The following is a 25952-nucleotide window of genomic DNA, read 5'->3' on the forward strand; positions in this document are numbered from 1 at the left end:
AGTCAAAATTTCTATGCCTAAAATTTCTTATTCATAAGATTAGGACACCTATTTCACAAAGTTATTTTGAAAACCAAATAAATTCTGGCTATAAAGACATTAGAAAAATATACAGTGCTTAAAAAGACAGTCATTATTACATCACCACTACATGTAAAATCCTGTCTCATATCACAAAGGAGCCTTTTGCACTGTAGACACAAAAGCCCAGAATTTAAGCACCATCCTTGTAACAGAAGTTACAGTAATAACTAGTAAAGCTATCTTAAATAATTTCAATATAAATTCTTGCAGAATGACAGGGAAAGAGAACACTGAACTCTATTCATTAGCATGATTATACATTTGTTGCTCAGCAAGATATATTTGCTCTTTAGGTTCACTAGCATGGAGGGTGAACTTGGCTTTTACTGCAGTAGTTATGTTCAAGTACAGCCATGACAGAATATCTATAGTTGGAAGCATAACAATATAACCGTATTTTGGGCACAGCTAACTGTCTTACTTATTGATAATTACATTAAAACAATCAGAACAGCATTAAAAAACCGTATTCTTTGTGTCGGTGGTCTGGTTGACTGTTTTTAAACTACTGGGTAGGTCTTTTTTTGTTATCATTTTTATTTCTTTTAATATCTGTTTACTTATTTGGCTGTGCTGGGTCTTAGCTGCAGTGTGTGGGATCTTTTACTTGTCACAGGTGGGTTCTAGTTGAACCTGGGCCCCCTGCATTTGGGAGCACGAAGACTTTGCCACTGGACCACCAGGGAAGTCCCTCTTTTTTTCTGTACTGATATACCTTAGTTTTCTGTTTATTCTTAACATTGTTAAGGATTTTTTTTTTAATTTACAATAAAGAGAAATTTAAAAAAAATGTTAAGGAAGGAGATTCTCAGTACATTCTGCTAGTCACTAAACCAGAGCCATTCTGTAAAAAGTAAGGATACATCCAACACAGTTTCCTTGGTTAGCTGAAATTTTAAAATATACATGTATACAGTAAAACAAAAAAGTTCTCAAGTATTTTTAAGCATCTATACATGAATATGGTTGTATCTGCATAACTCTAAATTTTCTTCAGGTGTTTTATTCTACTAAGGGAAATGCTGGTGAACCATTCCCTTTTCTAACTCTCAAAAAAGTCAATTACATTACTTAAAAATCACTTCAATATCTAGTACTTTATTTTCTGGAAACTCCTATGTTTAATCTAAATTCCTTATATTGCAACTTAAATCAGATTCCTCTCATTTCAGTCTTCTCTGTAAGAGACAAGTAAAACCAGGACTGTCAAAAAAGATGAAGTACATGCCTATACATATTTGAACAGCCAGAGACTGATTTTACTAAGGATAAATCTAAAATATTAATAAAGAAACATTTATTTCTTATTTTAGACATAGTTTTTTAAATTAAGGTAACAAGAAGTTACTTAGTAAATAAAAATGATTGTAAACAGCTATCAATAAAAATGAGTTCACTTTTCCATCTATACAATAAAGCACCAAACAAGTATTTTCTGAGCACCAATTCTCTTTGCCAGGCACCGAGTTAAATGTTAAGGAAATAAAGATGATATACATATTCCCTGATTCTAAGAAATATACTATTTAGTTAGGGAGGCAGACAAGGAAAGGAATGCAGGGCAGAGTTACAGATCCATGCAACCGTGCCATGTGAACATTTAACTCAGAGCAGAAGGAAAGGCAGAAGTGATCATGGAGCCACTAAGTCAAGTCCCAGAAGAGAGATAGGAGTTTGCTAGGGCAAGGGCAATCCAAATTAAGAAGAGTGCATACTATTAGGTTAGTAAAAAGTAACTGCAGTTTTGCATTGCTGAAATTTGCCAGTGGCTATTAGAATACATTTTTAAATAAATGTGGTTATAGTACACGTTATTCTAATGTGCATTTCTCACTTTATGTTTTGTTGTTAGTGACTTATCACATGCTATGTATTTTAGACTATGGAAATGATGTTAAATGAAAAGCAAATTTGAGAGATTTTGTTATTTGAGTTCAAAATGGGTTGTAAAGCACTGTGAACAACTCGCAACATCAACAATGCATTTGGCTCAGGAACTGCTAACAAACATGCAGTGCAGTGGTGGTTCAAGAAGTTTTGCAAAGGAAACAAGCATAGTGGCTGGCCATCAGAAGTTGACAACGACCAATTGAGAGCCATCATCAAAGCTGATCCTCCTACAACTAAACGAGAAGCTACTGAAGAACTGAATGTTGACCATTCTATGGTCATTTGGCATTTGGAGCAAACCGGAAAGGTGAAAAAGCCCAGTAAGTGAGTGCCTCGTGAGCTCACTGGAAATCAAAAAATAATAATAATAATCGTCATTTAGAAGTAAAAACTGCAATGCCTGCAGCTGGCATTGGTCGGCTGAAAGGGCCCAATTCTTCACGACAACACCCAATCACACATTGCACAACCAGCACTTCAAAAGCTGAACAAATTGGGCTTCCAAGTTTTGCCTCATCTACCATATTCACCTGACCTTTCCTGCCAACGGACAACCATTTCTTTAAGCATCTTGACAACTTTTGCAGGGAAAATGCTTCCACAATAAGCGGGATGCAGAAAATGTTTTCCAAGAGTTTGCCGAATCCCAAAACACAGATTTTTACACTACAGGAATAAATAAACTTATTTCTCATTGACAAAAATGTGTTGACTGTAATTGTTCCTATTTTAATTAATAAAGATGTGTTTGAGCCTAGTTATAATGATTTAAAATTCATGGTCCGAAACTGCAATTACGTTTGCACCAACCTAAAAGAACAGGACAGCCTCCAAAAGCAAATAGCTCCTTTTAGTTGGAATGTAGGGTATGCATGGGAAATAATAGGAGACAGGACGGTGGGCTCATACCATTTCATGAAGTGCCAGTTGTACTGCTGAGGACAATTCACATTTTCCCTTACAATCTTAAACTGTAAATTCTACCAAAATAATTTCCTATAGAAGAATAAAGTCTAGAATAAATACAATGAGAATATCTAATTCCTAAGAATAAAATTAATGGTGTGCTACTAAATTGCCTTAGGTCTAGCCAGAAAGTCACAGCATCTGTCTTTAAACATAAACATACTTCCAACAGTATCCAGACCTGCAGTGACTGTCACTGTAAGATCATGACCTGAACATCAGATTCTCCCCATTCATTTCTGGAAAATGTTACCCACTTTAACACACTGAATTTGACAAAATCACTTTCAATCATGCATTTGGATTTAGGATAGAAATCCAAGAATCTGTATGTATATCTTTATCTACCATCCATATTACTGTCAGTCAAGAATTGTGTGTATGTCTGTGTGTTTAGCAAATACTGAGAAAAAAGTACTAAAATGGCTTACGATACAAAACACAACCTCTACCTTTAATAACACCAGTCATAATTCAATCCTGGAATCATCTATAATCTTGGAACATACTTAAACTCAAAAACACTGGTGATGAAATTTACACAATTAAATCTAGGTGCCCATAATCTCTGCCCCAAGATATAGAAACACACCTACAGATGTGCAAACCCAGTACATGAGTCACACTCTGCCTTAGCTAATCCAATACTGTAATCAGTTCCAAAGGCAACAATCCCAGCACCTTGAATCACAGGAAAATTAATATCAGCCTCAGGAACTCCCAAAGAAAGTCTTAGTTTAAGTCTTCTGTTGTAGTATAAAAATATGTACCAGAAAATCAAACACTGTTCTCCAGCAACATCAAGGGGAACAAATCTGTTCAACAGATCACGTAGCTCTCTACACTAAAAATTCACAGACTGCGCAACAGAAAGAAGATATATGATTGAAAGGTAGCAGCAAAAAGAGTATAGGCGTTCTCCCAGAAAGTATTCCTCATAACTCTGAAAAATGGGATGATTATGTATATCGGATCTCACAGAGACAGTACATTCAATTTTCTGTATTTATAACAGAATACCGTGTGGGTGTTCTTCAAATCAGTGATTATTTCTACATATCAATTTGTACAACTGTGTCAAATTAACCAATGACTGCTTGATCCTTATAATAAACCTCTAGTTTATAAATTTATTAGTAGATACTACCCCCTAGCAGGGACTGAACGCTATATAATAAATATTTAACTTAGGAAATTTTACTAAACTGACCAACAATAAGAGGTAAAGTTCAAATATGAACTTTATAATCTTTTCCCTACTATGACACAACTAATAGTTCTTTAAAAGCATTTGGCTTTATGGCTTGTTCTTTAAAACAACAAAACACTAAACACAAACCACTCATACTTCAATTTCATGTTAAAGAAACATAAATTATTCAGTATCAATCCAATCTGGTGGCTCAGACGGTAAAGAATGTGTCTGCAATGTGAGAGACCTGGGTTCGACCCCTGGTTTGGGAAGATCCCCTGGAGAAGGGAATGGATACCCACTCCAGTATTCTGACCTGGACAATTCCATGGACTGTACCTGTACAGTCCATGTGGTAACAAAGAGTCGGACACGACTGAGTGACTTTCACTTTCACAAGTATCAACATAACAATACAAGACATACACGAAAATCTATAGGCATCTTCACTTTTTATATAACGTCCTTTCAGTTCAGTTCAGTCACTGTCATGTCAGACTCTGCGACCCCACGAATCGCAGGATGACAGGGCTCCCTGTCCATCACCAACTCCTGGAGTTCACCCAAACTTGATGATGTTATCCAGCCATCTCATCCTCTGTCGTCCCCTTCTCCTCCTGCACTCAATCCCTCCCAGCAAAAGGGTCTTTCCAATAAGTCAACTCTTTGCATGAGGTGGCCAAACTATTGGAGTTTCAGCTTCAGCATCAGTACTTCCAATGAACACCCAGGACTGATCTCTTTTAGGATGGACTGGTTGGATCTCCCTGCAGTCAAAGGGACTCTCAAGAGTCTTCTCCAGCACCACAATTCAAAAGCATCAATTCTTCGGCGTTCAGCTTTCTTCACAGTCCAACTCTCACATCCATACATGACGACTGGAAAACCCATAGCCTTGACTAGATGGACCTTTGCTGGGAAAGAAATGTCTCTGCTTTTGAATATGCTATCCAGGTTGGTCATAACTTTTCTTCCAAGGAGTAAGTGTCTTTTAATTTCATGTCTGCAATCATCATCTGCAGTGATTTTGCAGCCCCAAAAAATAAAGTCGGACACTGTTTCCACTGTTTCCCCATCTATTTCCCATGAAGTGATGGGACCAGATGCCGTGATCTTAGTTTTCTGAACATTGAGCTTTAAGCCAACTTTTTTACTCTCCTCTTTCACTTTCATCAAGAGGCTCTTTAGTTCCTCTTCACTTTCTGCCATAAGGGTGGTGTCATCTGCATATCTGAGGTTATTGATGTTTCTCCTGCCAATCTTGATTCCAGCTTGTGCTTCTTCCAGCCCAGTGTTTCTCATGATGTACTCTGCATATAAGTTAAATAAGCAGGGTGACAATATACAGCCTCGACGTACTCCTTTTCCTATTTGGAACCAGTCTGTTGTTCCATGTCCAGTTCTAACTGTTGCTTCCTGACCTGCATACAGGTTTCTCAAGAGGCAGGTCAGGTGGTCTGGTATTCCCATCTCTTTCAGAATTTTACACAGTTTGTTGTGATCCACACAGTCAAAGGCTTTGGAATAGTCAATAAAGCAGAAATAGATGTTTTTCTGGAACTCTCTTGCTTTTTCCATGATCCAGTGAATGTTGGCAATTTGATCTCTGGTTCCTCTGCCTTTTCTGAAACCAGCTTGAACATGTGGAAGTTCACGGTTCATGTATTGCTGAAGCCTGGCTTGGAGAATTTTGAGCATTACTTTACTAGCATGTGAGATGAGTGCAATTGTGCAGTGGTTTGAGCATTCTTGGCACTGCCTTTCTTTGGGATTGGAATGAAAACTGACCTTTTCCAGTCCTGTGGCCACTGCTGAGTTTTCCAAATTTACTGGCATATTGAATGCAGTACATTCAGAGCATCATCTTTTAGGATTTGAAATAGCTCAACTGGAATTCCATCACCTCCACTAGCTTTGTTTGTAGTGATGCTTCCTAAGGCCCACCTGACTTCACATTCCAGGATGTCTGGCTCTAGGTGAGTGATCACACCATTGTGATTATCTGGGTCATGAAGATCTTTTTTGTACAGTTCTTCTGTGTATTCTTGACACCTCTTCTTAATATCTTCTGCTTCTGTTAGGTCCAGACCATTTCTGTCCTTTATCGAGCCCATCTTTACATGAAATGTTCCCTTGGTATCTCTAATTTTCTTGAAGAGATCTCTAGTCTTTCCCATTCTGTTGTTTTCCTATATTTCTTTGCATTGATCACTGACAAAGGCTTTCTTATCTCTCCTTGTATTCTTTGGAACTCTGCATTCAGATGCTTATTCTTTCCTTTTCTCCTTTGCTTTTTGCTTCTCTTCTTTTTGCAGCTATTTGTAAGGCCTCCCCAGACAGCCATTTTGCTTTTTTGCATTTCTTTTCCATGGGAATGATCTTGATCCCTGTCTCCTGTACAATGTCACAAACCTCCATTCACAGTTCATCAGGTACTCTATGAGATCTAGTCCCTTAAATCTATTTCTCACTTCCACTGTATAATCATAAGGGATATGACTTAGGTCATACCAGAATGGTCTAGTGGATTTCCCTACTTTCTTCAATTTAAGTCTGAATTTGGCAATAAGGAGTTCATGATCTGAGCCACAGTCAGCTCCCGGTCTTGTTTTTGCTGGCTGTATAGAGCTTCTCCATCTTTGGCTGCAAAGAATATAATCAATCTGATTTCGCTGTTGACCATTTGGTGATGTCCATGTGTAGAGTCTTCTCTTGTGTTGTTGGAAGAGGGTGTTTGCTATGACCAGTGTATTCTCTTGGCAAAACTCTATTAGCCTTTGCCCTGCTTTATTCTGTATTCCAAGGCCAAATTTGCCTATTCTCCAGGTGTTTCTTGACTTCCTACTTTTGCATTCCAGTCCCCTATAATAAAAAGGACATCTTTTTGGGGTGTTAGCTCTAAAAGGTCTTGTAGGTCTTCATAGAACCATTCAACTTCAGCTTCTCCAGCATTACTGGTTGGGGCATAGACTTGGATCACTGTGATACTGAACAATTTGCCTTGGAAACGAACAGAGATCATTCTGTTGTTTTTGAGACTGAATCCAAGTACTGCATTTCGGACTCTTTCGTTGACCATGATGGTTACTCCATTTCTTCTAAGGGATTTCTGCCCACAGTAGTAGATATAATGGTCATCTGAGTTAAATTCACTCATTCCAGTACATTTTAGTTCGCTGATTCCTAAAATGTCGACGTTCACTCTTGCCATCTCCTGTTTGCCCACTTCCAATTTGCCTTGATTCATGGACCTAACATTCCAGGTTCCTATGCAATATTTCTCTTTACAGCATTGGACCTTGCTTCTGTCATCAGTCACATCCACAACTGGGTACTGTTTTTGCTTTGGCTCCATCCCTTCATTCTTTCTGGAGTTTTTCTCCACTGATTTCCTGTAGCATAATGGGCACCTAACAACCTGGGGAGTTCCTCTTTCAGTATCCTATCATTTTGCCTTTTCATACTGTTCATGGGATTCTCAAGGCAAGAATACTGAAGTGGTTTGCCATTCCCTTCTCCAGTGGACACATTCTTCAGACCTCTCCCCCATGACCCATCTGTCTTGGGTGGCCCCACAGGGCATGGCTTAGTTTCAGTTTCATTGAGTTAGACAAGGCTGTGGTCCATGTGATCAGATTTGCTACGATGGCTGTGACACACCGTGCATAAGCACGGGCGAGAGGAGCTACCCCAAGCCCAAGGTCAGGGTCGGCAACAGAGAGTGCCAGGCTTCAACTGTGCAGGAGTGGCCGAGAGGAGCTACCCCACGCCCGAGGTCAGGAGGGGCGACCTCGTACAGGTAAGGAGCAGTGGCTGTGCTTTGCTCGAGCAGCCGTGAAGAGATACACCATGTCCAAGGTAAGAGAAATCCAAAGGAGACAGGAGGTGTTGCAAGAGGGCATCAGAGGGCAGACACACTGAAAACATAATATGCTTTCAGTTCAGTTCAGTTCAGTCACTCAGTCGGGTCTGACTCTGCAACCCCAAGAATCGCAGCACGCCAGGCCTCCCTGTCCATCACCAACTCCTGGAGTTCACTCAGACTCATGTCCATCAAGTTGGTGACGCCATCCAGCCATCTCATCCTCTGTCGGCCCCTTCTCCTCCTGCCCCCAATCCCTCCCAGCATCAGAGTCTTTTCCAATGAGTCAACTCTTTGCATGAGGTGGCCAAAGTACTGGAGTTTCAGCTTTAGCATCATTCCTTCCAAAGAAATCCCAGGGTTGATCTCCTTCAGAATGGACTGGTTGGATCTCCTTGCAATCCAAGGGACTCTCAGGAGTCTTCTCCAACACCACAGTTCAAAAGCATCAATTCTTCAGCACTCAGCCTTCTTCACAGTCCAACTCTCACATAATACATGACCACAGGAAAAACCATAGCCTTGACTAGACGGACCTTAGTGGGCAAAGTAATGTCTCTGCTTTTTAATATGCTATCTAGGTTGGTCATATGCTTTACCTAGAACTAAATAAATATTAATGAAGAATAACAGAAAAGTAAATAAAAAGACAGTTTTCAAAACTGAATACACAGGTATATAAGAGGAATATACCATAAACCTGTATTTTCAAACCCAGGTGGTTATCATACTAGTTACTAGACTTATTAAAAATCTAAATATTGATTGCATGTATGTAAAGCATACACACATATTCAATTTGCTCAAAATATATTGAACCAAATGCCAAGCAACTGTAAAAAAAAAAAAAACGCCTCAAAACAAACTGCTTCATAAATAGGTCACTCATGACTTTCTGTGTCTGTCTCAGTCCAAACAAATTATCTAAAGAAATAGGCTTGATAATTTATACTTTTTTTTAAACTTTTATTTATTTATTTATTTTAAATTTTTATTTTTACTTTATTTTACTTTACAATACTGTATTGGTTTTGGCATACATTGACATGAATCCACCACGGGTCTACATGAGCTCCCAAACATGAACCCCCCTCCCACCTCCCACCCCACATCATCCCTCTGGATCATCCCCGTGCACCACCCCAAGCAATATCTTCAAAAATAAAAAAGAAAATCTTTCTTTTAAAATGCAATATGGTGTTCTGGACTGAATCTTGGAATAGAGAAGGACATTAGTAGAAAACTGGAAAAATCCAAATAAAGTCTGTAGTTTATAGTTTTATACCAGTGTTAATTCCTTAGTTTTGACAAGTATACCTAAGTTATATAAGATTAACATTAGGTAAAACTGAGTAAAAGATATATGAGAATCACTGTACTATCTTTGCAACTTTTTTGTGATTCTAAAATTGTTCTAAAAAAAAAAAGCTTTATTTTAAAAATCACCTTGCACGCCCAGTAGTAAGTTTGAGAGGATTCTCATTTTAAAAAATAACACTTACACTTACTTTTCTCTCCATCACCCCTAAACAAAATACATAAACCTAGGGGGAAAAAGACCAGACTAAAGACATTAAAATGTTAACACTGGCTCACTCAGTAGTAAGATGAAAAGCATTTTTCTCTTCATATTTTCTATAGTATGTGAACTGCTTTTATAATTAACAATAAATAGTTAACTAAAAAATATATAAACCAATACCTTATTAAAGGCTCCTTCAGAAAGAAAAGCTACAAATGTCTAAGCAGAGCCCAAAGGCAGAAGATATACGAAACAGGTCAGGGCAGAGTGTGAATAAACAGTGGCAAGAAAGATTGCCAGGAGAATCTAAGTAGGCAATACCTAATTAGTAAATGCTGGAAACCTGCCAATCCACAGAGCTTAACATCTACTCTTAGGCCAAAGGTGCTCACAGTAAGCAATGTTATGCTCAGAATTCATGTCTCAGGGGAGTGTCACAAAAGAACCCCTAATACCAGGAATTTATAGGATATATACCCTGGATTTATTCCAAACAAAAATGTAGTTGGACATGCACAACTTCCCAGTGAGAACTTCTAGAAATACTTCAGGATGACAGTGTGTTCTCTATATTTTTCTACTTATTCTTTCCTAAGACCTTCCAACAATCTATGACCAGTCTTTAGCCCAAAGATCTAAAAATGGTACTCTGACGCTATTCAGCAACATGGACAGAGACCATCAAGATAGCAGAATCAAATCCTATTTTGGAAGTCTGAGAGGCGAGTACCACAAAAATTTTCAATATCTTCAGAGTAAAATATATTCTGACAATCTCATTCAGCCATAAGAGGGGAAATTTTAATCAACAACAAATGTTTAAATGTTTAAACAACAATCAAAATACATCTGTCCCTTAAAGGGAAGTGCCAGTGGAATCAAATAGACTGAATTTTGATAAAGAACCTCTTTAAAGCTATAATCGGGGCAATTTGTGTGTGTCAGGCTTTCTGTCTAGGTTTGGGGTTGTTTTTTAAAAACAGATTTTAATTCTTTATTTATGGGCACCTTCACTCTCAGTTGATAGTTAGCATGTCCTAGAGCTGTCACTTAATAAACACGTATACACATTTCTTTGTTAAGTTTATTCTTTCAAATCCTAGACTCTGTAATCAGACACCCGTGCCTATTAGGAACAGGCACAAAAAAAGGCCCTCTACTCAGAGACCACACATTTTATGTTCAAGAACATAGTCATCACTTCACAAGCTTCTTAATGGCAATTCTAAGCATCAGAAGACTCTTCTGCTTACGTTCCAATTCTTGGTCATGTTTAAGAAAGTAGAGGTTACCAAAAAAGTGATCTTCAGGAATGGTGACTGCAAATATTATCACTGTTATTACTTCTAATACCAACAAAGATATATACCATTTTCATCAAAACCGAGACACAACTGATTTTAAGACTGCTATTTTGTATCCCACCAAGAAACAGAAGGTGTCAAACTACAGCATGCCACTGGTTGTAAGATACACCCAAATTTCAGTGAATAAAACTGGAAAATGTCCCTTGGAATCAATGAAATACCACACAATCAATGAAGACTATCAACTAACACTAATGAAAGGATGTTTAAAATATCTTTTTCTTTATGCCTTCCTATAAACCAGACATAGTTAAAATCAAGTAACAGGATTTTGGGGGCTTCCAAGATGGCGCTAGTGGTAAAGAACCTGGCTGCCAATGCAGGAGATGTAAGAGATGTGGGCTCAATCCCTGGGACAGGAAGATTTCTGGAGGAGGGCATGGCAACCCACTCCAGTATTCTTGCCTAGAGAATCCCATTGACAGAGGAGCCTGGTGGGCTACAGTCCATGTGGTTGTAAAGAATGGAACATGACTGAGGCAATTTAGAATATACAACAGGATTTCAGTGTCCAATACCCAATATTCTTTTGAGCCATGATAACATTTGTCCAGAGAACAATCTTGTATTGCAGACTGTTGGTAACTATCTTTTCCATCTTCAAATGGGAAACATAAGGGGAAAAAAAAAAATCAATCAAGATTTTTGAAAGACAAATTTAGAATTTTTAGTGTCCCTGTCTACAACTTTAACAAAGACAATATGCACTCTCTCCCTATAGGTTTGGTGGAGTTTTTTGCTTCAGATTTATCTTGATCTTAAACTCAGAATATCAATCATCTGTGATAAAGAGAATTCTGAAGAGGTGTATTCGAAACTATAGCTAAGGTCACTGGGGCTATTCCCTCTGAGCACAACTTACGATAAAACAGAATTTGAAAGCAATGGCTAGAACAACTCCTTTCTTTTTTAAAAAAGACAAATGAGGAGAAACAAATCTCTATGGAAAACAGTCAGAATTTCTAAGATGTTTTCCTCTGTCACAGTTTCAAAATGCTTCTTCACTAGTACTGGCTGAAGTTATCTACCTTAAATTCTCTTAAACAAAACACGAAGAAACCAAACCCCCACCCCAAGAATATCAGTCTCATAAAATATTCTTGTTAGAGCCTTAAAATTTTTAATTTTCTGTATGCAAATTCTAAATTTGAATTCTCTGAAACTATTAACCCTGCTTAAAAAAAAATAAACTGTTTCTAAGGCAAGAATTTTAATCCTCATATAATGAATAAATGACCCACACCAGGTCTGCTTTCTGAATGTATTTTGAAATACCACATTATAATCTGAAATAATGCTTCATTTCAAGCATTCTAAATTCCTCCATTAGAAGGCAGTATCAATCTATGGTAATGCTATGACATAGTGCAAATATGAGCCTTAGAATTAGAAAGAGCTGAGTTCTTACTTAACATCTCTGAATCTATGTTTCCCCACAGGCAAGTTAAAAACACCACCACTGCCTAACTCATATGATTTTTACAGGTTTAGAGGCTGCTGCAGAAATCTGGAGTCTAAATTAGAGTAGCGAACAATGAAGATGGAGAAAGAAGGATGGATTGGAGCAATACTCAGAAGTAAGCATCAACAATACTTGCTAACCAACTAGATTGGGAAGAAAAGCAGGAGTCAAGGAGAATACCTACATTTCCACTTAGTTAACATCCATTCAAACAGCTAGAAAACACAGCAATGACACAAGGTTTAGAGAAGCAGATAGCTCAATTTTGAACATATTGTAATGCCTATATATCCAAGTGGAAATGCTCAAAAAACAAACAAATACAAGTACAGAGGCAGAAGAAAGAGCTAAACTGGAGATAAGGATCTAAGAGTCATCAGCTTATGGATGCATGGCAGAGGACAAAATGAGATTGCCCCAGTGAGAAGAAAAGTAAGACCGAGAGAAACTCAGAAACACCAACATTTAAGGAAACTACAGAGAAAGAGAAGCCCACAAAAGAGATTGAACAGGCACTAAGAAGCAGGAAGAAAATCACCAATAATAAGGTATCACAGTGTTAGGGGAAGCACAGTGATTGAAACCGCCCACCCTGGCCAGGTACCATAGTAACCATTTGCATGAGTTGTTTTATGACAGGAGATCCTGATAAGGAATACAGAACTAATAAGCCACCACCAACCGGAAGAGTTCGAGAAAGGTCTAAAGGAGACACTGTGTGTCCGTCTACTTCCCAGAATCCCTCTCACTAGCATCCATCTTGGCTGAGCGATGCGTGCACCACCAGGAAAGACTCTGAATTAGAATGATTGGTCAAAGAGCACTTGGAAACTAATCCCATCATCATAAAACCCGACATTGCAAGCCACACGGCAGAGCAGTTCTCCTGGGTTTCCTTACCCTGCTCTCCGCCCGGGTGCCCTTTCCCAATAAAGTCTCTTGCTTTGTCAGCACATGTGTTTCCTCAGACAATTCATTTCCGAGTGTTAGACAAGAGCCCAGTTTTGGGCCCTTTAAGGGGTCTGCCTTCCTGCAACAACAGGAGCCTAGAGAAGACAATGATTCAAGGTGAGATGGGATATAGGGAACAGTCTAGTATCAATCAGTAAGGTAAGATTGCAGAAACCATATTAAGTTAGTTTGGAGAAAATAATATGCAGCAATAAGGAGGAGTAAGTCAGCTGTCTTTAAGCTTTTTGTTTTACGGTATAATGGACTCAACTTGGACAAAACCACAGGCATCTATGAGAATAACATAGATTTCCATCAATCTAACAAAGAACTGATTTCCCTTTAAATGTTGAGTTCTTTCTCAATCACTATCAGTGTTCAGCAGATTCTGCTACTGGTTAAGAATTTGGATGAGATGACTTGAGTTTCTTACAACTGAAGTAAATTTCAAAAACTAACCTAAAAAATACTTTGCATTAAAAAGAACACAGAGAAAGATGTAAGAAAAAAGCTTTTAAATACTTAGAAATATAAAGTAATGGTTCTACGGAATTTTAAAAACCATATTCAACTAATCCTAAGCAAAATGCAAAGAAAAAATAAAGAAAGGAAAACAAGACAGAGATAACCCCAATGAACAGCAAGAAAGAAAAACTGTTCATCGTCTTTTGTCCATTTCAAAGTTGTTTACAATCTTGCCTGACAAAAATCTTGCATGGCTCCCCCTATTCCCCCGAAAGTAAAAATTAAAAAACTTTTTAACAGCCTGGCCTACAAGGTCTCAAACACTTTAGTATGGTTTTCTGCCCTTCTGACTCCAGTACTGATCACAGGTGCTTAAACAACTCTCCCCTCCACTCTGCTCCAGCTACACAGGCTGGCTCCTGGCTGTTTCTGAATACACTAAATATGCTCCTACCTCAAGGTTTCTGTAATTGTTCTATCTGCAACACTCTTCTGCCAAATACCCACATAGCCTGTTCCCTTACTTGTCTCAGGTCTTTGCTCACAAACCAATTCTTAAGAGAACTCTCCTGAGCAATCTACAGAAAACACCTAAACCTTCACTCCACAAAAGCAACCTGTTCCTATTATACTGCTTTGGTTGGTGGTTTAGTCATTAAGCCGTGTCCGATTCTTGTGACTCCATGGAGCCCACCAGGCTCTTCTGTCCATGGGATTTTCCAGGCAAGAATACTGGAGTGGGCAGTCATTTCCTTCTCCAGGGGCTCTTTCCCACCCAGGGATCAAACCAGTGTCTCCTGCATTACAGGCAGATTCTTAACCAACTGAGCCGCCAGGGAAGCCGTATTACACTGCTATGTTATTCGCCAAATAACTATTGCCAGCAGCTATGCTATATTTTAATTTCTTCTTCCCTAAAGCCACAACAAAATGTAAACTCCATGGGGGCAAAGATTTGTCTTCACTGCTGTATCCCCAGTGGCTTGAGAGTGCCATACACATGTTAATTGCTCAAACAGTTTTACTTTGAATGAATAAATACCCTATTATTGGATAATGTCTTACATTAGCAACACACATATGATAAATGCTGCCCCTGAATTTCTAAAAATATTAAAACATATCGATAAAACTACAAACAAATAATCTCATATTTCTACTGGTTAATATATCACTTAATAGTTATTTTTTTTTCTCCTACCAGTTTTATTGAGATGTAATTGACATACAGCATGTATAAGTTTAAGATGTACGGCATAATGATCTGACTTATAATATGAAATGATTACTACAATATAGCGAACATTCACTTTCTCACACAGATACAAATAAAATAATTTTTTTCTCCTTATGATGAGAACTCTTAGGACTTACTCTTTTAACAATTTTCATGGATAACATTCAGAGGTGTTAATTATATTTATCACATGGTACATTACATCCCTAGTACTTGTCTATCTTCTAACTAAAAGTTTATACATTTCAGCTACTTGCATTCTTTAAAATAGAGCTTAAAATTATCAGTTAGATTTGTATAAACACTGACAGTCACTTCATGAAAAATGCTGTGAATTTTAGTATATAATGCCACAAAATTTCTCTTAGAAGTAATGCTATCATGTGGTTTAAAAGTGGGCAAGTATACTCACAAGATTCAAATTGCATCAGATGTCTTCCTTTTCATACTACATAAAGTAGTATGAAATCCATCTGGATTACAGTTTTTATACATGCGATGCCTCAAGAGTATCTAGGCAACTCAATTGCCTAAGAGTCATTATCCAAGCTGTATCAATTCCTCCAAGCTAGGTCAGTCCTTGAAGTTCCTACAAGTCTTGGGACGGGCCTACTTGAAGGAGAATACTCTAGGACTGAGACTACTGTTTATATTAACCTTCAAAGGTACCTAATATTAACTAGTATTGTCTCAATAGCAGCTGAACTACCTGTGATGTGCAATTCCAAAATCAGTATCTTTGGTCTAATTATTTGATATTTCTATGATTTAGTTACTTGGGAGTTACTTCAGCTAAAAAAGGAATGCAATTACATAAGTGGAAAGCACAAGTCTGGAAAATCACAGGCTGCTGAAATAATGATTAAGCTATTAACAGTATATTAATTTCTTCAAATATTTTCTTTCTCTGCATTAATTCATGCAAAAATCTGTTTAAAAATTCAAAGAATAAAGGGCTCATCTTTTTTTTTTCTCTTCATCTACAAGTAAGCCAAAAGTAAACCTAAAAAAGGCTGTAAATTCCTATTATGTTAAGGCTGAAATCTGTTTAAGATTGGGTTAGCTACCATGCACATTTTCACTTTAATTAAATTACTAAAAAATAACATATTTATTTGTTAAAACTAAGTATGACTGATAGAAAGGGAAAATACTCAGAATATATTACTCCTCCTTGTTACCAGCCAAGAAATATGTGGATTGGAGGCAACAAATGCTGTTTTCCTAATGTATGGAAACCAATTAATCATTCAAGTCTCCAAGGCAAAACTGTTCTAAAAACAGAAAAATAAGTTACTTATTTGAAATCAACATCTCTATTTAAATTACTAAAAATAAGATTATATTAAAGAGTTAAGAAAGAACTTCTAGGCAACAAATTACTCATTTAAAGGTGTTGTCAATATTTCTTCCAAGAATTTTGGTTGATTTAAAGATTAAAAATTTTTATGATAGTAAAGGACTTAGATTATAATAAACACAACTTTCTAACATTTGTGAGCAGGCTTTCAGCTGGCAGCAAATGCAGCGTAATAAATGTTGGGCCTGTTTGCAAGAACCAGTTATGCAATATCCTCAAGCAAATTACTCTTTTACTAGATTTTTTTAAACTTTTGTTGCTCCAGGAGTAAAACACATTTAAGAGTGGAATATAAGCAAAAATCTGGTAAAAGTTGTGAAGCACATGCTTTCTGGGTTTAAAAAAACAGTTTGAGGGTTCAGTACTTTTTTATAATAAACTTTATTTTTAGAACAATTTCAGAAAAAAACAGAGGATAATACGCATTTCCCATATACCCCACATTCAGAGTTATCTATTAACGTTTTATATTGGTATTGTAACTTTGTTACAACTGTTGTTGTTCAATCCCTCAGTCTTGTCTTACTTTTTGCAACCCCACTAACTGCAACATGCCAGGCATCCCTGTCCTTTACTATCTCCTGGAACTTGCTCCAACTCATGTCCATTGAGTTGGTGATGCCATCCAACCATCTCATCCTCTGTCATCACCTTCTTCTCCTGCCTTCAATCTTTCCCGGCATCACAGTCTTTTTCTAATGAATCAGCTCTATGCATCAGGTGGCCAAAGTATTGCAGCTTCAGCATCAGTCCTTCTAATGAGTATTCAGGATTGATTTCCTTTAGGATTGACTGATTCGATCTCCTTGCAGTCCAAGTGACTCTGAAGTCTTCTTCAACACCACAATTCAAAAGCATCAATTCTTCAGTACTCAGCCTTCTTTATGGTCAACTCTCATATCCATACATGACTACTGGAAAAATCATAGCTTCGCCTAGACAGACCTTTGTCAGCAAAGTAATGTCTTAATTTTTAATATGCTGCCTACATTTATCATAGCTTTTCTTCCAAGGAGCAAGCGTCTTTTAGTTTCATGGCTGCAGTCACCATCTGCAGTGATTGTGGAGCTCAAGAAAATAAAGTCTGCCACTGTTTCCATTGTTTCCTCATCTACTGGCCACGAAGTGATGCGAATGGATGCCATGATCTTCACTTTCTGGATGTGGAGTTTTAACTCAAGTTTTTCACTCTCCTTTCATCAAGAGGCTCTTTAGCTCTTCTTCGCTTTCTGCCATTAGGGTGGTATCATCTGTGTATCTGAGGTTACTGATATTTCTCCCAGCAATCTTGATTCCAGCTTGTGCTTCATTCAGCCCAGGATTTCTCATGATGTACTCTGCATATAAGTTAAATAAGCAGGGTGACAATATACATCCTTGACTTACTCCTTTCCCAATTTGGAACCAGTCTGTTGATCCATGTCCGGTTCTAACTGTTGCTTCTTGACCTGCACACAGGTTTCACAAGAGGCAGGCAAAGCTTTCCACCGTTTATTGTGATCCACACAGTCAAAGGCTTTAGTGAAATCAATGAAGCAGAAGTAGATGTTCTTCTGCAATTCTCTTGCTTTTTCTATGATTCAATGGATGTTGTCAATTTGATCTCTGCTTCCTCTGCCTTTTCCAAATCCAGTTTCAACATCTGGAAGTTCTTGGTTCACTTTGAAGAAGTACTGTTGAAGCCTAGCTTGGAGAATTTTGTGCATTACTTTGCTACCTTGTGAAATGAGTGCAATTGTGTGTGCAGTGGTCTGAAGATTCTTTGGCATTGCCCTTCTTTGGGGTTGGGATGAAAACTGACCTTTTCCAGTCCTGCGGCCATGGCTGCATTTTCCATATCTGCTGGCAGACTAGTGCAGCACTTTAACAGCATCATCTTCTAGGATTTGATTTTAATTTCTTGGTTTTTACATAAGTCTTTTTGTGTCAGGATCCTACCCATGATACCACATTACATTTAATCATCATATGCCTGTAGGCTCCTCTTGGCTCTACAGTTTCTCAGATTTTCCTTGTTTTTGATGACCCTAATACTCCTGGGGAATACAGGTCAATTATACTGTTGAACATCCCTCTAATAGGACTTATCTCATGTTCTTCCTTTTTTAAAAAAATTCAATTTAACTAAAAACAAAAACAAAAAAACAGTCCATTTCTCCCACCCTCCACCCACTGCCTCTGGCAACCACTGCACTCTTCAATCTATGAGCTGGGCATGGTAAGGTGCAGGTGATTGGTTTCTTTGTTTTTAGATTCCACATATAATAAGTTCTTTTACTGGTAAGTCTTTTACTGACTTATTTTACTTAACATAATGCCAAGTCAATGCATGTTACAACTGTCAAGATTTCTTTTTATGGCTGAATAATATTCCATTGTATATAAATATCACTTCATTATCTATTAATCCATCATGGATAGTTAATTATTTCCATATCTTGGCTATTACAAATCATGCTACAATGAACATGGGGAGGTGCATATATCTTTTTGAGTGGGTGCTTTTATCTTCTTCAGATAAATACCCCAAAATGAAACTGCTAGATCATATGGTAGTTCTTGGAGAAGGGCATGGCACCCCACTCCAGTCTTCTTGCCTGGAGAATCCCATGGACAGAGGAGCCTGGCGGGCCACAGTCCACAGGGTTGCAAAGAGTCAGACACGACTGAAGCAACTTAGCGTGCATGCACACATGGTAGTTCTAGTTCTAATGTGAGGAACCTCTATACTGTTTACCAGAGTGGCTACAACAATCTACATTCCCATCAACATACACAAGGGTTTCCCCTTCCCCCACACCCTCACCAACATCTCTTAATTCTAGTCTTACTGATTAGAGTCATTCTAGCAGGTGTGAGGTGCTATCTCACTGTGGCTTGAATTTACATTTTCCTGATGATTAATGACATAAAGCATCTTTTCATGTACTTGCTGGCTAACTGTATGTCTTCCTGGTGAAAAATTTCCATTTGGATTTTCTGCCCATTTTTTAAACTAGATTGTTTTTTGCTATGGAATTAGAGTTCTTCATATATTCTGGATATTAACCCCTTATCAGATATATGATTTGCAAGTATTTTCTCCTACTCAGAAGGTTGCCTTTTTTGCTGTTGTTGATGGGTTTCCTTTGCTGAGAAGTTTTTAGTTTGATGTAATCCCACTTATTTTTGCTTTTGTTGCTTTTGCTTTCAGGGTCAGATACAAAAAATCATTACCAAGACCTATCTTAATAAGATTCCCAACTAGACAACATATTCTTAGTACTTCCAAATAATTCTAAAGTTCAAGTACAAAATAAACAATTATCAGGAACACCTCATTCACTTGGGAAACTATTATCACAGTACACATGACTGAAAGGGATACGTCAGAAAGAACATGTATCTCAAGATAAATTTTTTTATCAACATGAAAGTATAAGCCTATCAAGCAAAATAAACTCATTCCCATTTCATCCACCACAGAACACCCTTCCCTTTACCCAAAACACACACATATATATATACACAAGGTAAACATTTTAAACCTAAACTGTAACCCTCTGGCTCACATGAAAACAAAACTATTTTAACCACACACAAGCTCCCGCACTCAGACTTGTAGTTTCTACATGCTGCCCACACAGCATTTTGTGAGCATGTGATTAGGAGGAATGATGCACAATCACACCACATTCCTTCCCTCAGCTCACACATCAAGAACTTGCCCTCTCAGCTGCATTCTTCTCCAAACAGCCATGGTCACCTTAGCAACCCTATGCTCCTAATATGGACAGCTGCTCCATTTAAAGTCAGCCCTTCTTGGCAGGGAAAATGCTTGTTCTTCAAATTGGGGGAGAGAGGAGAGGTTTTCCTTTCAATACACATTGCAGGGGTTGATTTAACTTGATCAGCACTTTTGTTCTGCGGCAGCAATTTGTGTTGAGTTTCAACCTACTTTGAGTTTTGCTTTTTTGTTTTTAATTTAAAAGCAAATGGCTAAAAAATAAAATCAAAGCAGCTAAAACAGAATTCTCAGAAAGAGTGGAACATGAAACAAAAAGGTATCTGAAATAACTGTATTTTATAAAAAGATACAGCTATCTACGTTTTTGAAAGTTAAAATTTACTTAGTCTGAACCACAATATCTGAAGCCTTAATATACAGTAAGAAGTCAGTCAGGAAGACCTGTCATAGCCTATTTTTGAACAACAACATTGCTAAGCTTCAAAGTGCTGTAACTCCAATCTATTTAATAGGCTATGAGTCGATCTGCTTCCCTTTATCCCACCACCTACATGTGAAATCTTTCCACGGGCTCAAATGTAAACCAGATATTGAACCAAATGACTAGTATAATCCCAGGATCCTCTAGACCTGGAATGACCTAGCACAGCACTGGATTACTCAAAACCAACCTTGATCTGTGTGTGTACCACTAAAGCCGGGCCTGAACCAAAGTAAGTCTCTCAGATGAAAGATACAGGTTTATGATACAGTTTGCCTGATTTTCATACTAAAACCAAATTATTGGGGAGGGGTGGGGCTACCACATTCTGAAATATGTGAGATCAAATTGCTTGTTCCATACCCACAAAAGGAATCTAATTCCCATTGGTCAAAATTAAACACTATTTTTGCGTAAAACAGGCAAGTTCAAACTAAAAAAATTCACAGTATTTGTATATCTGTTCTAAGTTGGAAAACTGCTGAAATAATTTTAATGTGGGCAAAATCCATATTAATTTATTAAGTACTATTATAGTGAATGTTAAGTTCAATGAATACCATCTATATCATTTACTGGTTATATTTTTGCATGTATATGTGTGTTTTTTAAACTTCTCAGGCTATGCAGTTCCTTTGGTTAGAAACATTTCTTCCACATTAAAACAATCTTTGTAATTACATCTTTTATACAGAGCAAAATATCCATTTATAGGGTGGCAATGTAGATTAGTAAAAAGAAACTAAAGCTGATTTTATGACTGGTTTCCTTATTTGTAAAATGATAATAATATTCGTTCTACTGATGGCATGTGTTAACATAACAATGTAAAAATAATGAAATTATTATGCCATACAAAAAACTCCAGAGTTTAAGCAACCAGACAAAGGGACTATATATTACGTGAGGTCTAATTCCCTGAATTGCTATTTTTAAAAAGAGTCAAGGGAGTATTCAACAATGAATGGAATACCAAATCAGTATCAATTTCAAGGGGTTCCAGTCTTCCAACCAAATATTTTACAAATATTTAAGTGCTGACATACAAATAACTACCTCTTTCAAAAAGCCTCAACACTGGCTTTTAGCAGATGTGAATTCCCTGACCCTTTTCCATTCCACTACTGAATCAATTCCACATTTCCTCCTGTCCCCTAAGATCCTCTTCCCACCAAAAGAACACTGCTCCCAAATACCTCATTATCTTTTTCCATCTGATAGAAGCCCCTCTCTGATATGATCAGTGCTATCATTATCCTCCTTAATGTCAGGGTCCATCTTATCCTCTCCTAGGAGTTTCTCCCTCTCCCCCTCTTCAAGACTACAAGGCATATCATCACCACAAACTGGGAGATTTCAAAGTTTCCACTTATAGTATCTAGTTAGGGGATCCAAGAGAAGTTACTTCTGCTGACACTATGCTTACCACAGATGAAAATGTCTCTCTGCATCTCAAATTTAGAATCTTGCATCTGTACTGTTCTTACTCTGTGTTAAGATTCAGTGATGGGGATTCAAAGAACATGATTCTGCTTCAATGGAGTAACAGAAAAAAGAAGATGAATGTTCATATATAATTTAATGCAGAAATTAATTAACAAGCAATAAGTAATGAGCAAATTCTCTAATATTACTGGTATTATCTTTCAACTATTGGGCTTTTGCCAGCTAATATTGAGACCTAAGCATTTTAACATACTGTTTCTAGAAAAAAAAATGTATGTTTCTTTTAGGCCCTACAATTCTTTTCTTTGAAAATTCTAACAGACTCCTAGATAGACACTCTTCTAAATAGATGTTTATATTTCCTGTAATCTTCCACAGGATCCTAACTTCTGTTCTAATTCTTAACTTCAATTCTAATATAAAGAAATAAGCATAAATTGATCTTTACTTAAATGAAACTTAAATGCTCATTTTATGTGCCTTATACGTTTAAGAAATTTTACATCTAATAGCTTCATTTTAACAAACAACCTGGAATACAAGAAACCAGTTGGACAAAACAAATTAGATGACCACTCAGGCAGATCTTAGAAAAAGAATAAGAGAGGAAGGTGGAGGGGACTATAAGAATTAGATTATTACCTAATGTATAATTAAAATATAAGCATATAAAATAAAACCTTTAATAAGATAAAAACAAAAAGATACACAACAAATACATTTAAAGGTCACTTATACAGGGACTAGTTAGAAAATGGAAGAACAATTCTTTAATCAACCAATGATAAGTGGATACGATACAAACTGAGGAATATCGCTAACTCACTATCCCTAATTGTGAGGTTAAAAACTAGTACTTAGTATTAATCATGAGGCCTCTCTCTCATCATTCAGCGATCATTCATCCCATCAGTGATCACTACTGAATTATTACTTTATTTAAATCCATGGTTGTCTGTGGGTCCTTTTTATCACCCTGACACTTCAGGATATGTTCCCATTTCAGTATAGTAACATTTTGTAAGGATTACTGTTTCTTCAACTCTCAGCTTGACACTTTTCTTTTTAAATGGCACTCCAAAATAAGGTACAATAGCTAGCATAAAAAAGGTGCAAATTTTTGTGCATTTTAAATTCTGTATGCACCTAAATCATGTTGTGTCTCAAGCAGCAACATATGTTTTGACGTACAATTCTAGACTAGTCAACATGAAATCCTCTGCCTTTCCTCCTTTGTCTTCAGTGGAGAGCAGAAGTTAAACCTGTGTTACAGGACTATGGCAGGGTTAAGGGGAATTCCCCAGGCTTAGCAATAGTGGAGGCTAGAGCTGTTACCACTCCTCAGTCTAAAGGGTAAAGGAAGTGTCATTACCAGGCCCTAAAAGAGTAGTGGCAGAAGAGGGCCTCTTGACAGAGGCAACAGCAACACACTGGTACTTCAGACAAAGCCATCCTATTTCATAATAAACAAAAGCTGCCCCAAATTTAAATAACTTTTAAAATTCTGATAGAATATACATAACATAAAATTTATCATTTTTAAATGTAGGGTTAGCAATAATTTAACTTGCCATGTCCTTTTAATACCTTTAACTGTGTAGCAGAGTGATACTATATAAATGTGAATAATCCTTTTAAGATCATTTTTACTCTAAAAAAATTATGAAAACATCTGGATATGTACAAAAATATAGATTTACTGAATATATATAGGGGAACCCTATGGGCACAGACAACATATATATAGACAAGATATGCATCATCAATGTATCATACTTTTTACTGATGAATGACATTTAAGTTTTATTTGCCAAAAGAACAGTTGTCAAAGATGTAACAGATCAGTTCACTAAGATTAAATTTTCTGAAATTTCCGTTTTAACTTTTAAGCATTGTTGTCCAGGAAAAGAAGGATCTGGATCTCTCCTGAAGTACTGCCTTTCAATAATGCCCTGGAAGATCAGACAGTGCTATTCAAAGGTTCAAGGATCCCCTCCCTTAACCTCCTATAAGTAGAAGAAAAAAGTAGGGGAAAAGAGTTTTACAAGAAACTTGGAAATGAAAGCTTGGTAATTCGCTCTCCCTTCCTCCTTATTAGCTAATGGGTCCCCTTTATTTCCAGTTATCAGGATAAAAACTGACTTGATTAACTAAATCTGTGGCAGATACAAGAACAGGTAGAAAAGACGTGTGTTGGGTGTGCGTGTCCCCCTCAGGACAGAGGATACTGAAAAAGGAGAAAAAATGAGAAAGTTATTTGATCTGACAGATTGAATTCATCTGTAGTGATCACTACTATCGATGCCAAAAGTTCCTGAGGAAACTTAACCAAATAAGTTCTTAATGCTGCCAAGCAATTGATTTTAAGTTATCTGGTAGAAGGTAAGCACACTGATAACGAAATTTTTCTATCTATTCACGTGAACATTTCATCCTTTATAAATCTAAAGAGAATAATAATGTACATCAATCATGATTTAAACTCCATTGTAAAGGTGATCATTCAGGATTTTTTTTTAAAATACTAGATGTTGCTCAATCTTTTACTACTTATCTGGTAGGAAGCATTCCACTTTTTAAATAAAGGAGTTATACATTTTCCATAGATAGAAGCATAGCTAAATAATCTCCTTTAACTTACAATCCCTAAGAGAGTTCCTATGATCCCACTTTGTAGTGAAGTCATTTAGATAGCACTATCCACTGAGGTAAAAGGTAAATGGGCCTCAACGAAAAAAAGAACTTTTTCCTCAAAATGGTCAAACCTACTCCTAAAGATGCTAGAAATGAGCCCTGACTATGAAAAGCAGTATTTGAATTTCAAGGTGACTATTTTAATCAGATCCTTTTAATCCTAACTTTAAATAAGATGACCTGTGTCCTGCTAGCAAATTCTGAGGTAGTAAAGGAATAGCTAATAAGTGTGTGAGAATCTTGTAATAATTAAGAAAAGCCATGAAATAAGTATGGGGAAAGGATAAAAAAAAAATCCAGAGCAATTAAGCCTACATTTATTTTATTATTTTATTAACAATGTCTTACCTTGTGGAATTCTCTTCTGAGAAAAATAGATACAATTTTGTCCCTAAAAAAATTTTAGGGAGAAAAGTTGAAATGTTAGTTTCAACCAGAAGGTCTTCTGAAAATGAAGTTACAAAATGCATAGTACATTTGGATTATTACAACATTTAGTATTAAAAAGCTTAAGTGACATTAAGTCTCAAATAATAAAAGCATTTACTATCTTCATTAAAACATTTATTATAAAATTGATTACTGTATTATAAAAATACTTATGATTCTACTGACAAATCATTTTTGCTAAGTACATAATAACGTACATAATAATGAATGGCATGTTTTCATATTCTAAGACATCAGTATTTAATCGGATTTTACTGTTGCCAAGATTTGATATTCTGAAGTGTACTTTTTTTTAGCTATAATATACATGTTATAAAATATAGTTCTTTAATATGTAACATTCACAGGTTTTTACTGTAATCACAAAGTTATGCAACCATCATCACCACCTAATTCTAGAACATTTTCATCACTCCAATAAGAAACTCTGTACTGAAGGGGATTTTTATTCCCAGGAAGAAACATCTTAACAAATTTAATTTTAAAATATATACAAAAAGCATATTCTTTACAACACTATGATCGTAAGTTTTTTTTTTTTTTAATGTGCAGAACAAAGATCAGGGAAACAAATATCTAAAAATTCTAAGAGTGGCTGTACGTGGACAGCAGTATTACAGTGATTCTTTTTCTTATCTTTCCTCAAAACTAAAATTTTATATTACCTTTATAGCTCTTAAAAAAGGTACAGCTAAGACATACATTTTCTAGAGCTATATGCTAGAATTTGTACTGCAATCCAAAAGAAAAACAAAAATACAAGTTGACACATTTTTTAAAGTCAACTATATTTTTT

The 25952-nt window shown here is 36.7% G+C and overlaps 1 protein-coding gene across 3 annotated transcripts in view; it reads right to left on the minus strand.

The window, feature by feature from the left end:
- Positions 1 to 25952, minus strand: part of FRS2 (fibroblast growth factor receptor substrate 2) — a 110386-nt gene that overhangs the window by 29362 nt on the left and 55072 nt on the right. For 2 of the 3 annotated variants that reach the window (XR_001918058.1, XM_018047954.1), the window contains exon 3: positions 25055 to 25097. The exons of the other annotated variant lie outside the window; for it this stretch is intronic. The gene's annotated coding sequence lies outside the window, so the exon portion shown is untranslated. The remainder of the gene's footprint in view (positions 1 to 25054; positions 25098 to 25952) is intronic. 3 annotated transcript variants of the gene reach the window in all.

Source organism: Capra hircus, chromosome 5 (assembly GCF_001704415.2).
Source record: "Capra hircus breed San Clemente chromosome 5, ASM170441v1, whole genome shotgun sequence".
Lineage (NCBI taxonomy): Eukaryota > Metazoa > Chordata > Mammalia > Artiodactyla > Bovidae > Capra > Capra hircus.